The 17,209-nt window shown below is 39.7% G+C and overlaps 2 protein-coding genes and 1 pseudogene across 2 annotated transcripts in view; 2 read left to right on the top strand and 1 right to left on the bottom strand.

Annotated features, from left to right (window-relative positions):
* LOC111319115 (inactive tyrosine-protein kinase 7) overlaps positions 1-17,209 on the top strand; it is a 344,836-nt gene that overhangs the window by 78,666 nt on the left and 248,961 nt on the right. The window lies entirely within an intron of this gene.
* Positions 1-17,209, bottom strand: part of LOC148720188 (matrilin-1-like) — a 208,818-nt gene that overhangs the window by 12,795 nt on the left and 178,814 nt on the right. The gene's annotated exons all lie outside the window — the stretch shown is intronic.
* Positions 14,504-15,586, top strand: LOC148720202 (uncharacterized; annotated as a pseudogene).

The following is a 17,209-nucleotide window of genomic DNA, read 5'->3' as shown; positions in this document are numbered from 1 at the left end:
CATTTTTTAATCGAAGTCTTCCTTGGCGTTGCCGTCCTGACTGCTTAAGGTCCCTAATGACAGCTATGAAGCCGTAAAAATCGGTGGAAGGCAGTCAAAGCAAAGAAAAGAAAACGACCCCCGCGGGTTTATTGTTCTTCAAACTAAAAACAGTTGTCTTTTTTTCCGGCTCTCGAAATACACAAGTCATTCTTGATTCTTATCAAAGAATATTTTTGCTAAGTAAGAAATTCTCTTTTTACCAAGCTTGGTACCAAGCTTCAAGATGGCTGAATATTACCCTTGGAGCGTTTCTCCAACTAATGTGAATATGTGATTCTGTTACCTGCTCCTATTGTTTACAAGCGGAGATGTGGCGCCATGGTGACGAAAACGCCTTATGAACTCTATTAATCCGCATTTTGGGATGGGTATCGGTTCGGTGATTTTCTTATAAATCTTCTTCCGATTCGTTGCTCACAAAATAAAACAGTATTCTTTTAATTACTCAGAAATTTAAAAAGAAAACTCATCAAACCTTAATGAAATTTGAAAAATAACAAGACAGCACCCTCAATATGCATTATTCCTTAAGTTGAGCAAGAACACAACAATTTTGTGATTGATATATATCATGTGTAAACGGTGATCAGTGGAAAGTTTCGTTAGACAAAAACCTTCTCCGAGCCACTCCCGTTTCTAAATATTAGCTGCTCTCACTTTGTTTAAATATTAATTATTGTTTTCTGGAAGTGCATTTCAAAATTCGAGAGCTAAAAGTTTAAAACTGTTACGTACTCTTAGACAATTCAACCTTGGTGTGAGGTTACAGAAGCTGTTTTTATGAACCATTAAGTGAAAGCAAGAGAAAGTGATGGAACAGCTCTCTCCCACTTTTTTTTCTTTGGTGAAAGCGAGCTCTTCTTTGTCTTTGCCCATTTCATTTTGGTTTTTCGCTTTGAATCCCGCCAAAGTGTTAATCATATCAATAACACATTCCGTAACAGAGAAATGCAGCAGTCTTTAACACCCACAAGGTGTTCAAATAAAACACTGAAACGAACAAGGAACAAATCAACTTAAGGTTACTTCCCACCTTCAGAGGCCGAAAAATCGTTTTTCTTTTATTGGACTAGATTGAAGTTACACATTTTTAGTCCTAAGTCTTGTAAATATAATTTTAGAAATCAAAATTTTTATATTCCTAGGTTTAATTCTGTATTGTATGGTAAACACTCTCTTAGATATCGTGGACCATTTCTAAGGAACAAACTGAAAAAAGACATCACTGAAATTAGTAGCCCTTCTCGGTTTAAGTTCGATATTAGGCGTAAGGATCTTACCGAACTGATAAATGGCAACAATTGCTCCGCATGCGTAATTTGTACCTCTTAGGTTGTATAATCTATAGTTTATTTAGGCGTAACGATCTTACCAAACTGAATGAAAAACTTTATTCATGTGTCAATGTATTTAGCTGACGCTAATTGGGGACACAACGTAAGTGACTAACTAATTAATGATAAGTCATTAATTAGTTACTCACTTACGTTGTGTCCCCAATTAGCGTCAGCTAAATACATTGACACATGAATAAAGTTTTTCATTCATTCATTCATTCAAAAAGAAAATTTAAAAATCTCAGAAGGCGTTCGACTTATTTAGGAAAACGTACTTTCGAATAAAAGTTAATTAGGTATGGGTCGCACTTGGGCAAAGTTTTCAACTTTGCCGGCAAAAAAACCACAGAAAATTTGAAACCGCAACCGGAAAGCAAACTTTTGGTTTCAACTATCATGGTCGCTCTAGGTGAAAGAAATGTCAGGTATGACACTCTGATAAACCAGACACACGTTTATCGACGTGTTATGGGGAGAGAGCAGTGAGCTGAAAAAGGAAAACAAACGTTAAAAAAATGCGTCCCGTTGAAGCATTGTTAATAACGATCATGGTGATGCTTATTCTTCTTATTCATTAAATCACGAGCACTTTTTTGTCTTTCGTATGATCTATGAAAGATGGGTTAACGCCTGTTTAACTGTTTTGACTGCCGCTATGATGAGAGCGGGAAATCGAAGTCAGCGAAGATTACTTCGAGCGCCATATGCCTGGTCAGTTCCGCAACCAGTCGAGTCGTTTGCTGTTTATCGACAAGCGATGACAGTTACCGCAGTGATAGCTATTGTTTAGCCCGTGTTTTCCGAAATCTGCCTGCCCCACCCAAGCACTACGACGTCTTTGATGTTTTGGCCGGTTTTCAAAGTTTTTGCGAACTGGAAAAGTTAGGGTCGCATTAGGCAATGTGCCCCGATGACAGATTTTTACACCAAAGTGACCACATTCACGCAAAACTTTGCCTCGTGCGACCCATGCCTAAATCATGAAATTGTCACAATCTCGTAAATTGGCGAGCCCCAAGGGGAATATTCACGGCAATTTCATGTAATAAGTGATAATCAAAGGCTCTGTGAACCAACTTGTGAATTGGATAAGCCAATGTTATCATATAAGGGGAAAAATTTCTGAATTGTGATTGGTCAAGACAGAGGGCATTTTTTCTTAATTTTTGTAATTGTCCCGGGCAAGATTACTTGAAAATGATTGGCTGAAAATCGCTTAGCAACTGCTAACAAGGTAAAGAAATTTATAATAATAAATAATAATAGTTATAAATTTATATTGCGCAAATTAACATGTGGATATGATCAAATGCGCATCACAACACTTTTCGGGGGACTTTGGCCGGACTGCATCAGCAGTTTACAAACAAGCGAAGGAAACTTATTTGAAGATGCCCTCTCCCCCCCAATTCCCAGTAAACAGGCCAGACCACATCACAGTAATCTCGTGAGTGGGTTCTTTAACGTCCCCTGCCTAACCAAATTACCTAATTAATAGATGCAGGAGACGGGACCTACGGTTTATTCGTCCTTATCCGAGAAGACTAGAATGTCCATCCATTTCTTGATATGATAGAAAGGTAGCGCATTCTCCTCAGTTATTTTAAGACCTTGAGTGTTGGTCCAGCCGGGGCTCGAACCATCGACCTCGACCTCCCGCACAACAGTCCAGCGCTCTAACCAATTGAGCTAACCGGGAGGCGGTTATTTCTGTTTGTTTTGTAACAATGGTGTCCCGTTTTGCGCGAGATCAGTAAGAAAACCATCCTCGGAGACCCAGGGGCTGTGAGTCGATTTCAAGTTAAGGGCAGAAGAGCCCCTTGGGACATTGTCTTACAAGACTAGTTCCAAACGGTCGCAGTCGTTCTAACATCTGATTGGTGCCAGAAAATCTTTGTGTTTTTCTACCCAATCATAGTGAAGTGTCCTTTGGAGTCCTTTCGTGTGTTTTAACACGCACATATTCAACAGGCTCTGTTGCTCGCTATGTTTGTTTGGGCCGTGCGACGAAGCTTTGCCCGAAGTGAAAAGTTTCAGTCTCAGCACACAATGTAAGAGAAATCGATCAGATTGTCCGCGAAATCTTACCGGAAATTATGCTGAATACTTTCGCAGGTATCACAAGAGAACGAGTTTAAAAGTTTGCGAGGTTCGTATAAAACATAATGGTTGCAGGCATTGATATGTCGCTTTAAACCTTAGATGAGATGTAAGCCTAAATCTTTCAAGATTTTTTGTATTTGCTGTAACTGAGACTTTTCCAATCCCGTGAAGCTATTTCGTCGCACGGGCCACGCTGGTATGTCGAGCAACTGGCGCTTTCGCAACTTTTTGTGCACGCCCGGCCAAAATCTAATATAATCTTCCCTTGAAAAAAAAAAAAAGCTAAACGTGGAAACTTTTGTTTATTAGATGTGGTTAGATAACCCTGTACTAGGCTGACATTTACAATAAAGCAAGCCCGCCCTTTCCATCCAATATTTATTGGTCTTTGGTTTTGTTTTCCTCAATGAAAGCAGCATCGATTCCCAATGGTCAAAGGTATTTAACTTGGTCTTCAACAATCGACAAAAGAGGTGAAATGACAATGACCAAGGGACTAGAAGAGAATCCGTGGCTTTTCGAGCTCAAGAATTTGAACACTCAACGCAGCAGTTGAAAGATTAAACTTTCTCCAAACCCCTTCGGTAACTGTCCGAAAACATATCTCCTTTCCACGATGTTCTCTATGATTAGTCTTTATTCAGATTTTAATTAGCTAACCGGAAACACAGCTAAGCTTTCTTTATTCGCTTGCTGGAGGTCGTCTACGTACTTAACGTTCTCTGAAACTTTGGCCATATTGTAAAGACTTTACTACAAAGCAACGGTTAGAATTTGGCGCGCACAGAAAGCCACGTAAGTGTAAGCGCCAGTTGCTTGACATACCTGCGTGGCCCGTGCGACGGAATAGCTTCACGGGATTGGAAAAGTTTCAATCACAACAAATTATACAAAAAATCTAAAAATATTTAAGCTTACATCTCATCTAACGTTTAAAGCGACATATCAGTGCCTGCAACCATTATGTTTTATACGAACCTCGCAAACTTTTAAACTCGTTCTCTTGTGATACCTGCGAAAGTATTCAGTATAATTTCCGGTAAGATTTCGCGGACAATCTGATCGATTTCTCTTACATTGTGTGCTGAGACTGAAACTTTTCACCTCGGGCAAAGCTTCGTCGCACGGCCCAAAAAAACATAGCGAGCAACAGAGCTTGTTGTATGTGTGCGTGTTGAAACACACGAAAGGACACTTCACTCTGATTGGGCAGAAAAACACAAAGATCTTCTGGCACCAATCAGATGCCAGAACGACTGCGACCGTTTGGAATTAGTCTTGTAAGACGATGTCCCCAGGGGCTCTTCTGCCCTTCACTTGAAATCGACTCACAGCCCCTGGGTCTCCGAGGATGTAAGAAAACATTTTACCCCCTATATTATAAACAAGTAATCACATGGTTCCTCGTAAAATTAAGGATTAATATCACCTGTGTTTTCGTAAGTTGCAGAAATTGCCCTCGTTGCTGCGCGACTCGGGCAATTTCAGCAACTTCCGAAAACACGCGTGATATTAATCCTTAATTTTACTCGGCTCCATGCGATTACCTATACTCATTTGTGTCGTCAATAGAAATGGGTGTTTGATTTCCATACTCGGGTATGAATCGTTAGACTGGTAAATGAACATTTTGAGGAATATGATGTGAAATTAAATTAGGCCTCAAAGGCAGAAAAAATGGCCTGATTAGGATTTAGTATAAGGCAATCACTGTTCCAGATTTACAGTAAAGGTTTGTGGAAAGAAAGTTCAAAAGGGTGCTGATTTGTTTATCATAAAACTATTGTTCCAATATTGAGCACGGTATTTACTTGCGATGCAAGTATAGGGATAGGCATGTAAAAGCTTATGCGCTGGATGGAACGCGCGGACATAAGGATAAGCATATATGCATAAGATTATCAAAACGTTGCCTTCTTTTTATGCTTATACTGTCTAGTTAAGACTTGGTTGGCATAAGCGTAAGGATAAACATAAGCGAAAGACTTTCAGGCAATCAGCAATACTATACTGCTTATACCAACCATGTCCCTATTTAACATAACATCGACTGAGCCCTTGTGCTCGTGTTTATGTTGCAGCTGTGCCCACCTGCGCATTAGCTTGTTATGTTTATGCTTATGCTTGTGTTGCAACTGAGTACCGTGCTTGAAGCCTATTTTGCACTTCCGAGATAATTATTAGCACGAGGATGAAAACAAGTACCAGGATGTTCACACTAACAACATACGCATACACAGTGCGAGTTACACCATTAAAGAAACAGCATATCGATTGATTGAACTTATGCTTGAGCTTATTTCACTGCAGTTTATTTATTTATTGCAATTTAATGGCAGAAATTCACAAATGCAGTTATGATACAGTTACTTACCCCCCCAAAAAAGGATGCCATAAGGAGAATCTGCAAAAAAGAGTCCCAGACCCCATGTAATAGCAGATCACCCAATACATATAGTACGAATGAGATACTGTGTTATAATAAAGAAAAATAAGGTCATGATTTACTCATAAAAAATTCCTTCACTTTAAATTTAAAATTCCCAGTACAGTTTCCAATGCGAATGTCAACAGGTAACATATTCCAAGAATCTACTATTCGATGGAAATAGGAATATTTAAGGAATTAGTCCTTGCATATTTTTTCTTTAACATTAGATGATCATAATGTCTTATGGAATAATAATCTATACCAGAGTAAAAATCCACAAAAGGTGAAACATCAATGTCAGCAAACCCTTTCAGTGCCTTAAAAAAGAAAGTGACGTCAATTAAAACTCTTCTGTCTTCCAACGATAATAAATTTTACTTCTCAAGACGAGCTGCATAGCTATCCTTAGTTTTCAAAATAAATTTAGTGGCGCGTCTCTGGACTCTCTCAAGCTTGTCAGTGTTCTTACGGGAATATGGGGATCATAGTCAGAGCAGTATTCAAGGTTAGACCTTGAATACTGCTTGTGAAGTTCTTCCCGGCAGTTGTGAACCACTTTCCAACGTCGATACAGCTCCGGGAATACCAAACAAGCCTTAAACGAGTCACTTTACTCGCAGTTGGCCGTGAGCGACACTTCAATATCGGACTATTTGCGAGCAGCGACTCGGGTCGTTTGAGCCCGCGGCTGAAATAGCCAAAATATCAGCTTTTTAAATGTAAAAGTAATATTTAAGTAAAGTTTCCTAACCAATAATTGTGGCAGGGGTATCCTAATTTGCTGATCTCTGATCCTTCAAGGATCAGAGATCAGCAAACAAACTACGCGATCAACTTTGTGACCTTAGCCGGAAGATAAAAACCGAAGTACATCCTGTCTTTACAAGCCGCAAGATCAAAGATGAGCTCAAAGCTAAGGAACTTGAACCTCCAATTGTCAACCAGCAAAACGTTGCATATCTCTTTAAGTGTGATCTGTGCGATACAGATTATGTCGACTTTACAAGCCGACACCTACATCAACGTGTGGAGGAACATAAACGGTAATCGACAACCATGTAAGAGAACATGGAATCGAACCATGTGAAATCGCAAAGAACTTTAGGGTCCTGAGGAAATGCTCAAACAAGTTCGATTGTTTGATTTTCGAAATGTTTTTTATTCGAGACCTTAAGCCAAAATTGAACAAACAGAGCGATTCTATTCGCGCGAAGCTGTTTGCTTAACACTTCATATTAATTAGTTTTCATCCTTTTCACCGCTTATCTACACTTCATTTTTGTACTTTGTAATTAGTTGTTAGCTTTATTGTTTATATGTAAATACTTGGGTTTTACCTTCATTCCATAGTTTCAGAAAACGTATATATGCAGAAATTTACTCATGAACTCTAACTTGACTCAAAATGACCGTGGAGGGGTCGAAACGTTGTTCATATTTTTTATCGCTCGTTTTTATCACGAAATGTTTTAGTAAGAACTTACTACTTCGAATTTCATGTTATTTGCATATTTAGTCTACAGTGCGCACTTGACAAAATTCAGACGTGGAAGTTCTCTGCTAGAGGGGAGTCTTTTCTCATGGATAAAGAACATAAATCAAAATTAGAGAGGAGTCCTTGGACAAAGGAAAATAAAAACCAGGCCCAAGCAAGAGAGGAATGGCGCCATTTTGTCAGGAAAAACAGTCCTGGCACTGCTCTCCACGCTGGCATCCAAATTGCGAACAAAGAAGGCGCAATCAAATCTATCTTTGTCGTACATAGGGCTAAACACGAAGTTTCCTTTCACTAGGCAAGTACCGGCCTTGATACCAAAACACAGGCAATCGCCTCGAATCGTATGAAAGCATAAATAAACCCTCCCGAGGGAACTCATTTCAGCGATAAGGGTATTCCTTAAGCTGTCTGTCGATTCGCTGTTTTGCTCTTCAGCAGTTTCTCCAGCTTTAACTTTTTGCCGCGGGTTTTTCCTCTGCTAACTTTGCCATTACTTAACTTTCAAAGGAGCGAGATGAAAAAAAAACGTGACTGCTATGCAATACTTTTCCCGGGAAAATCTTGATCCATTGTCATTGACTCTAGGAGGTCCCGTCTTCCCGTTGGTTCGCGTTTTTAGGAGGCGAGATATTAGCGAGATTAAGATCCGACGACGGCAAACATCTAGGACGGTAAGTGAAGTTACCGCCAGAATTACTTCCGTTTGCCGTCGTTGTGAGGTTTTCCGCCGTAGCGGCCTTGTCTGTGACGTGAAGAAAGCCATTTTGCCGTCGCGATAAAATTGAACGCTACCTCAACTGAAATGTAGATTAGTATATGTGCAAAAACCAGTTACCATATGGAAAGAACTAATGAATTTATGTTTTGGCTTTTCGTTTTAAAATAATGGCCAACCTTTTGTCTCAGTCACAACATTTTCTGTTTTTGAGTGAATTTTTACTATTTTTTCACAAGATTTTCAAATAATTTTCCTTACAGACGTTTAGATAAGAGAGCAGTATGTTCCTCTCATTGATTTCAAGTGATAGTTCAGATAGCATTTTCATTTCGTGTGATACTACAGTTGAACGAAATTGGTTCTACTCGCACCTCTTTTCCATTTTTTAATAACAAAAGGGCAAAGCTTTTGTTAATTTTCAAAAGCCACTTGTCGAATTCCGACAAGAAAACAATTGATCACTGTTTTTTGATAAAATTTCCACTTATTAATAACAAAAGACAAAGCTTTTGTTAATTTTCAAAAGCCACCTGTCGAATTCCGACAAGAAAACAACTGATCACTGTTTTGATAAAATAATGCTCAGTCAGAGAATGCATTTGCATCGAAACAACTTTCCTCTTAAAAAAGGTCAGAAACAATAGGTTAGAAAGAAAAGTCGTTAAAATTTTAATCCTCGATAAGTTTGTTTTTCGAGCTAATTTGGTTATATGAACTAGGTTGAAATTGTAAATTGGCCACCGTAAAGAGTTAAAAAGCTGACGTTTCGAGCGTTAGCCCTTCTTCAGAGCGAATGGAGGAATTGTGGGTCGTGTGTGGGTTTCAATGCAGCAAGTGGAGCTACGTTATTGGTGGGAACATGGTGACGAGAAAAACAGGAATAAATTAGTAGAATGAAAAGTGTTCGTTGATAACTATGTGATCAAGAGTGCCGGTTTGAAAGTTAAACTTTGGTTCAAAAATTTTTTGGCTTTCCGAGTTACCTAAATGTAAGGAAAGGCCGCAGATTGCCCCATGCTGCTTAGAATGATTAGGTAAATTAAAGTGTCTAGCAACTGGTTTTGATGCGTCCTTGTCATTTCCTCTCTACGTCGCGAAGGTGTTCTCAGAATCGGTCACCTAGTTGTTTTCCTATTTCGCTGATGTATATCTTTTTGCAATAAGTGCGATTGATCAGATAATTTTTGAACGTAGCGACTTTTGAAGGGTAGGGCGTGCGACGATGACTAGTTTTTAATTCATGTCTACTTTTTCACTTTTAGAGTATGTATTCATACTATTCTGAAATTACACAGGGCGCCTTATAGTACTAACTACAAGCTAATTGGCCCCATTCTGACGAAGCTGGAAACTCTTTACGGAAGTCAATTTACAATGACGATTAAGTTGATGAACCAAATTATATTTTATCGGTAAAGTACTCTCTCTTCAAAGAAAAAAGATATTCTTTGAGGTTTCAAGATGCGCCTGTCAAACCCATTAAGATGTTCCTGCAATAAAACCCTGTTTTAAAAAAATCGCGCGCAATCCTGAAATGATTGTGAGATGCTTATCGTCTTGTGCTATCTTCCGTATTGTTATGGCAAGAACTGAAAACATGTGTTAGTGGCCCTAAGCCAGAAATCACAAAAGGAGAGAACTCAACTGTGCATTGAGTGCGAATGTCGAAATACTAAAATAATCAAAAAAAAAAAAAAAACAATAAGTAGCAACGGGAAACGTCGGGTCAAAATTGAAATTCTACTGTTACACTCGCTCACTCACTTGCTCACTCACTGACTAACTCACTCATCTCGACAACATATATGGCTTTACCCGCCCCCCTCTTCCCCCCCCCCCCCCCCATAGGAGGCTGAAGCCACAAAGATCGCGATTTGTTTTAACTTTGCGTTTTCCAACATAGTTTATTCTCTTCTTTCTTGGGGATCGAGAGTGTGTAAAATTTTATCCAGACCTATTCAAATTATCATGACAGCTAAATGGTTAAAAAAAAAAAAAAATTTGAAAGCCTCCAAGGCAGGTCATCTGACTTCTGAGAAAGAGCGTCGTTTAGCTCTACGACCAACGAGTTGTTCTGATGTTATGAAATCGGTTGTTGTTCATCGTGGTAGCTGGATGATAATATAAATTTGTTCTGTTGTCTCACGACAAAGTCACCAGATGTAGAACTCAACGTTTCGACTGCTTATTGCAGGTCTTCTTGAGGCGATGGGGTCGACTGGTCGCGGCACAGCATTATGTATCGTGGTGGTCTGTTGTGATTGGTGCATTTCGATCGGGCTATTGTTTCCATGTACCATGGTTTTCCTAGTCGACCCCATCGCCTGAAGGAGACTTGCAGTAAGCAGTCGAAACGTTGCGTTTTACATCCAGTGACTTTGTCGTGAGACAACAGAACAAATTTATATCATCAGTTGTACTAATGTTTGAAAAACTCATTTTCGCCTTCGTCTCCTGATTTCGGCTTCGTACCCTTCATTAAGTGGTAAGCGCGTTGTAAAAACTGTCAAAACTGAGATCTAGGAATGTTTTAGAATGAAATACTGCTAAAAGCAAGTTTTTCGAGGTTTTCGCAGAGCGCGTTTGTTATCACTTTCAGTTGTTCCTTTTGTCTCTTACCTCTCACATGACATCTAACGAAGGTGTGATTTTTTTTCATTGCTTTAAGAAAATGTGAACAGAGTTATGAACCGAATATTATTAATCGGTGCTCAAAGCGTGCTTTATAAATTTTGTCTAGTTTTTTCAAAGCGCCTCAAGGTTACATTGTCACAATAGGATTTCAATTGGGTTGTTTGCTAGGAGGCGATTTATAGCGCGAAAGCAAATTATGGGAGGCGACTGCCCAGCGTTTTATGCGCAGTAAAAAAAATAAGGCAATTTTTGTGGCGCGAAATTTGATTGCCCTTCAATGAACCTGGATTCCATTGAGTTTTGGTTTACTTCGCTCTTTGATTGGTTTCTAAACAACACGCGACACCATCTCAACCAATCAAATGGAAAACTGAAACCAGTCCCAACGCGGTCACTCGCGTTTTCCCGCTCTTCAAGAAGGTTGCCTGTTTTTACTTATCATTGGTTGATGACAATGATAACCTTTATCTCAATAGGTCGTAGTGATTACTTTTTGATTACAACTGAAAACTTCTCCATCACCTGTTAGCTGGAGAATTAATTATAGGAAGTAGCGTGTGAATCTGTTATGAGAGTGCCAGAGGAAAAGAACGGGGAGCTTGTATTGAGTCACACAGACAAAGTTAACTTGATAGTTTTTTTTTCTTTCTTAATTTTTATATAAAAAAGCTCCCTGGAATTCACTAAGTAGAGGCAATGTCCAAATAGGGCTCACCACCATGGGGTACTTGCGACCAGCAGAATACCTGGACAGATTGTCTTTGCAAACGGTAGTTAATGATAAAAAATATATATATAAAAAGCAAAGCCTCTGAATACATTGGTGTTTGTTATTGATGAGTAATTTCGGCTGTGGCTATGAGACCAAAGCATTGTTGTTCTTTATCATTTGGAAACTCAAGAAAACCTTACCAAACAGAACTTTTTATTTTCCCAAGGCTAAAGGCCTGAAAAATCATATCGCTCCAAGTACTTTTTCTGAGGAAAAGTTCCATGATCTACTTAGGCGACCCCCATGCTGTACAATAAAAAGTTCTATAATAGTTTCATCTGAACGATATTTCATTTCACGTAGGTATTTATGTTTCGACTACTCCAGCATTTACACGTTTGTACTTAGCAAGAGCATTCCACCTACATCTTCACCCCCTATACGGTCATCGTTCTTCGCCTCCTTGTTTATTAGCATTTTACACCACTGTCTCACACGTTACCTTCTTATGCATAGTTGTGGTATAGAATATTAACCCTCGCCATTGTGGTTAATCAAAAGATTGTTAGTTTTTGTACAGTTTTTCTCTGACTGATTTGATCAGTATGTGAATCTGTGAAAGTAAGAACATTTCAAAATTTGATTGATGCCATATATTTTTGATTAAGGGAGATTTAATTGTTTTTTTTTTTGTTTGTTTGTTTTTAGTTAGCTGAGTAGTTTGAGTCAGCGGTCGCCAGTGGGGTTGATTAAAAGATTGTGCGATGTATTGTTTTTTTCTGACTGATTTAATCAGTATGCGAATCAGAGAAAGTTAAAACGGTTCAAAATTGTATTGATACCACATAGGTTTGATCACGGGAGCTTTGATTTGTTTGTTTTCTTTTCGCTTTTACTTTGCTGACTATTTTGAATTAGTGGTCCACGATGTATAATACTGGGTTACGAGTAATTATGTCACCCTTATGACGTCATTCCTTTGAAGGGTCATTTTGTTTCTACCTTTTTGTGAAATAACGGGATTCGTATGCATTGTAAAGATGGGATCAAGCACGTGACGAAGGAGACTTGGAACCACCGTAGATCGTTGCTAAGCTACCGACGTTCCTAATGTTTACAAAGTCAGTCACATGTGGCGCCACATGAGGAGGCTACTGGAAACGAATCTTAGCCAAAAGCAATTGAAGAGCACTATTATATCGAGAATGCTTATAAAATTTATGTATTAAATTTTAATGCTGTTCAATGCAAGGCCCAAAAGAAAAACCTCATTACTACCCTACACAAAAACACTCCCTTACCACAAGAAAACAACGACACAACTTTGTGGATTGTGACTGATGGACAGCAGACAAATGAATGAATAGTAAAAAAGGCTCTTATTTTGAGATAATACGCGCGCCGCCGTGTGAAATATGTGCACTATGTATTGTTTTATAGGAAAATCCAACTGTTTTTCTTGCAGTTATTCACCAAGACTTGATATTTTGTGAATGTTCTACTTTTCAAGAGAAGAGCGAAAAACGAGATAAACCTACCGATAATTGTTTTTTTGTCAAAGCGGATGAATAAAGAGATATTTAGGGTCAATCTTTAAACATTATTTAAATGACGTTAAATTATATTCCATTAGTTCATGCTGTAGGGTCAATTGAAAACCAATTTTCTCGGCTTTATGAGTTACTAGCAATTAGAACATACGTATGATGCACGATCCTCGCAGTAGATAGCGCTATTTATGTAATAGCGAAAATCAGACCTGAAAAAAATCAGGCCTGTACGGGACTCGAACCACTGACCTCTGCGAAACTAGTGCAGCGCTCTACCAATTGAGCTAACAAGCCAACTGGGAGCAGGCCGTTAAGTTGATTCGTAATAAACCCGTGAAAGTGATAAATCAGATACGATGAATATATGAAGTTCATATATTTGAACTGCGGTATTAGATACGTATGATGCACGATCCTCGCAGTAGATAGCGCTATTTATTGTAATAGCGAAAATAAGACCTGAAAAAGATCAGGCCTGTACGGGATTCGAACCACTGACCTCTGCGAAACTAGTGCAGCGCTCTACCAATTGAGCTAACAAGCCAACTGGGAGCAGGCCGTTAAGTTAACCTTATGGTCACTTTCACGGGTTTATTACGAATCAACTTAACGGCCTGCTCCCAGTTGGCTTGTTAGCTCAATTGGTAGAGCGCTGCACTAGTTTCGCAGAGGTCAGTGGTTCGAATCCCGTGCAGGCCTGATTTTTTTCAGGTCTTATTTTCGCTATTACATAAATAGCGCTATCTACTGCGAGGATCGTGCATCATACGTATCTAATACCGCAGTTCAAATATATGAACTTCAATTAGAACATAGCTAGCAGAGTCGCACAATCCAATTCATTATACGTAAGCGTGCTCAAAATCCCGATAGTGCACGCTCATAACGTGAGGAAATCGCTTCGCCAGAAATTTTTTTCTTCGTGCGAGCGGCCATTGTTAGCGCGGGGAAAAATAATATATTTTGCGACAATAATGTATACGAACTGACACTCGGCCCACCAGTCCCAAAGCGAAGACAATTTTCCGACCTTTTCCCTTGGGTTACAGTTCTTAAATGTGGCGTAGAAAAAGAAAAACAACGGAAAAGGAGACTCGGCATCAGCGCCGTCACGATCCGCTTCACTGTTCGAGGGTGAAATGCAACAAATTTTGACAGAATGACACTCTGGTAAAACCAAACAAATGACAAACTGGTCTGTTTCAACCTTCAAAGGTAAGCTTAAATTTTTCCGTTTTAAAATTGTTAAATATATATTTACAGTTGTTCTCGGGAATAGTAAAACTCACGGAAAAATTGTTTGCAAAAGGATTATCACATTTAATTACATCAAATTACCGATGTAGCAATAACAGTCTTTCTGTCTGGTTTTCCTTCACGGAAATAACTTTTAAATGGTTTCTTTTTAAACTCAAAGAAAACTTGTTTTTATTTTAGCTTGGTGTAACAAGAAACAAATACAAATTTCAATGGAAAACATGACGGTAGGACAACTGGACACAAACCTGCGCAGGTTCTATGCCGAAGCGAAGAACAAGTCCGGGGAATGCTACAGCAAATCCTCTCTCCTTGGTTTCTGGCAATCTTTTGAGAGATACCTGAATGCACCACCCCTAAACAAAGGGCTCAAACTGAGTTCAGATCCTCGATTTCAACGATCAAATGAAATGTTAAACGCTCAGATAGTCCGTTTGAAGCGCCCGGGCAAGGAAAATGTCACCCACAAGCCAGCCATAGAGAGCGAAGACTTAATGAAGTTGAGAGCCTCGCCAGCCATTGCACTGAGTAATCCACTCGCCCTCCTCTGCAATGTATGGTTTCATGTTATTTTATTTTTTTGACGGAGAGGAAGAGAAGGTCAGAAGCAGCTGAAGAAAACGAACTTCAAGTTTGAAGTTGATGCGTCGGGAAGAAGATTTGTCACAATGTCGCATGATGAAGCGACAAAAAACATCCCGGGGGAGTGACTGATGTATCGAGCAACGAGAAATTGGCAAGAATGTATGAAACACCTGAAGAGAACCACGGATACAAAGCTTTGAAGTTTTACATGGCCAAACTCAATCCTCGGTGCAATGCTTTCTATCAGTATCCGAGAAAGAATTCTGAGTGGAATTATGACGATAAAGTTTGGTTCGACGCCCGACCAATTGGTGGCGACAAACTCGACGGGATGATGAAAAGCATCTGTGAGAAAGCAAAACTCTCCAAAATGTACACCAACCACAGCGTCAGAGCCACCGCAATCACCTTATGGTCGAATACTGGTGTAGAGAACCGCCACATAATGGCAATCTGGTCACCGTAGCGAACAGAGTCTTTTACATTACAACGCGCAGCCCTCGACATCACAACTCCGCACCTGCAGCGAAGTCCTTTCGAAAAGCTCGACCTCAGACAGATCCGAATCTCTAGCCACTGTCACCGCCATAAACATACAGAAAGAAGTGCAGGAAAACGGCCTCGTTGTGTCCACTGCAACTGAGAAAACCACAAGCGGCTTCGGATCTTTCTTTAAAGTGCACCTAAACCCAAACATTTTTTTACGCTTAACGAAATAAGTTATTTTTTTGGAGTATTTCTGTGCGAAAATTCTTTTTAATTTGCTCCAATCTTTAATTTTCTTGTTTGGGAAGGTTGTTGTCGATATTGTCTGAAATATGCCGACAAGGTGTGTTGTATGAGGAATGTATGAAACGCGATACTCTCTTGCAAATTTCGCACGTTGCTACCTCCTTCTACAACACACTTAGTCGGCATATTTTCGGACAATATCGACTACAACCTTCCCAAACAAGTGAAAATGTGTGAAATGCAGACTTTCGAGTTCTCGATTTGACGTCACATTACCCGCTAGAGCCATTCCTCTTTAAACTCGGTCGTGGGGCAAGATGGCGGCCGATTTTGCGTATTTTGACCGGGCGCAGAAAATTGAAGATTTGAGCAAATAAAAAAATTTTTGCAAAGAAATATTCCAAAAACTACGCTTATTTCGTTAAGCGAAAAAAAATTTTTGGGTTTAGGTGCACTTTAACAACTGCACCGTTCAAAATGTCCACATCACTCTTGGATCAAATTTTAACCACACTTGTTGACCTTTACTGTTATTGTCACCTAAAGTGATCATACCACTGACCAAACACTCTTTGATGTTTGAGAACTGTATTTTGATTCCAAACAAATCTTTACATTAAACAAAAATGGCGACCAAAACCAAAACCAAAGCCAAAGAACAACAACACGAGGTCTCGAATTACGTCATTATCACCTGATGTCAATCGTAGGTACGTAAAGCGTACAAATTGAACTAAAACAATGTAGTTATAGTCGCGACATTCTCCCGCCAGTGTTCACGTAATCCTTTACGGTGGACACTCCTCCAACAATGCTAACTTCGCGACAGGCTCCTTATACAGACCATACTTTGTCTTCACTTCACAAACACGGACTGTGTCATCCTTCCCAGGAAAGATCTTTGTGACGCGAGCAAGGGGCCAGTCTCCTCTTTGGGTTTTCTCGTCCACGACCAAGACCAAATCACCAACACCGAGGTTGTACGATGGCAAATTCCACCTTTTCCTTTCAGTTAGGGTAGGTAAATACTCTTTCAGCCATCGGCGCCAAACCTGATCAACCATAACTTGTACTTGTCTCCAACGTTTCTTGCTTGATATTTCCTTGTCCGAAAATACACCACAGGGCAGCACTGGATTAGCACGAGAAATAAGGAAATGATTCGGAGTAATTGCTTCAAATCCACTGTCACTGCTCGCCTCAGTAAGAGGTCTACTGCTTACCAGAGCTTCTGTTTCCGCAAACGCAGTTTCCAAAACTTCATCTGTAACTACCTACCATGAAGCACCACTTTGAGGGCTTTTTTACAGGACTGAACCAAGCGTTCCCAAATCCCACCAAAGTGGGGGGAAGCAGGAGGATTAAAGTGCCTCTGAATATCCTTCTGAGACAGGTAATCTGAGATCTGAGACTGGTTCCACTCTTCTAGACTTCGCTTGAGCTCTCGATCGGCTTCGACAAAGTTAGTACCATTGTCAGAATAAATGTCTGATGGTGGCCCACGTCTTGCAATAAGTCTTTTCAGCGCATTGATAAATGAGTCAGTCTCCAACGACTTAGCCACCTCAAGGTGCACAGCTCTGGTAACTAAACAGGTAAAGAGACATCCA

This window comes from Stylophora pistillata, chromosome 11 (genome assembly GCF_964205215.1).
Source record: "Stylophora pistillata chromosome 11, jaStyPist1.2, whole genome shotgun sequence".
Lineage (NCBI taxonomy): Eukaryota > Metazoa > Cnidaria > Anthozoa > Scleractinia > Pocilloporidae > Stylophora > Stylophora pistillata.
The sequence above is the reverse complement of the archived record's forward strand: the minus strand, read 5'-3'. Positions and strand labels throughout refer to the sequence as shown.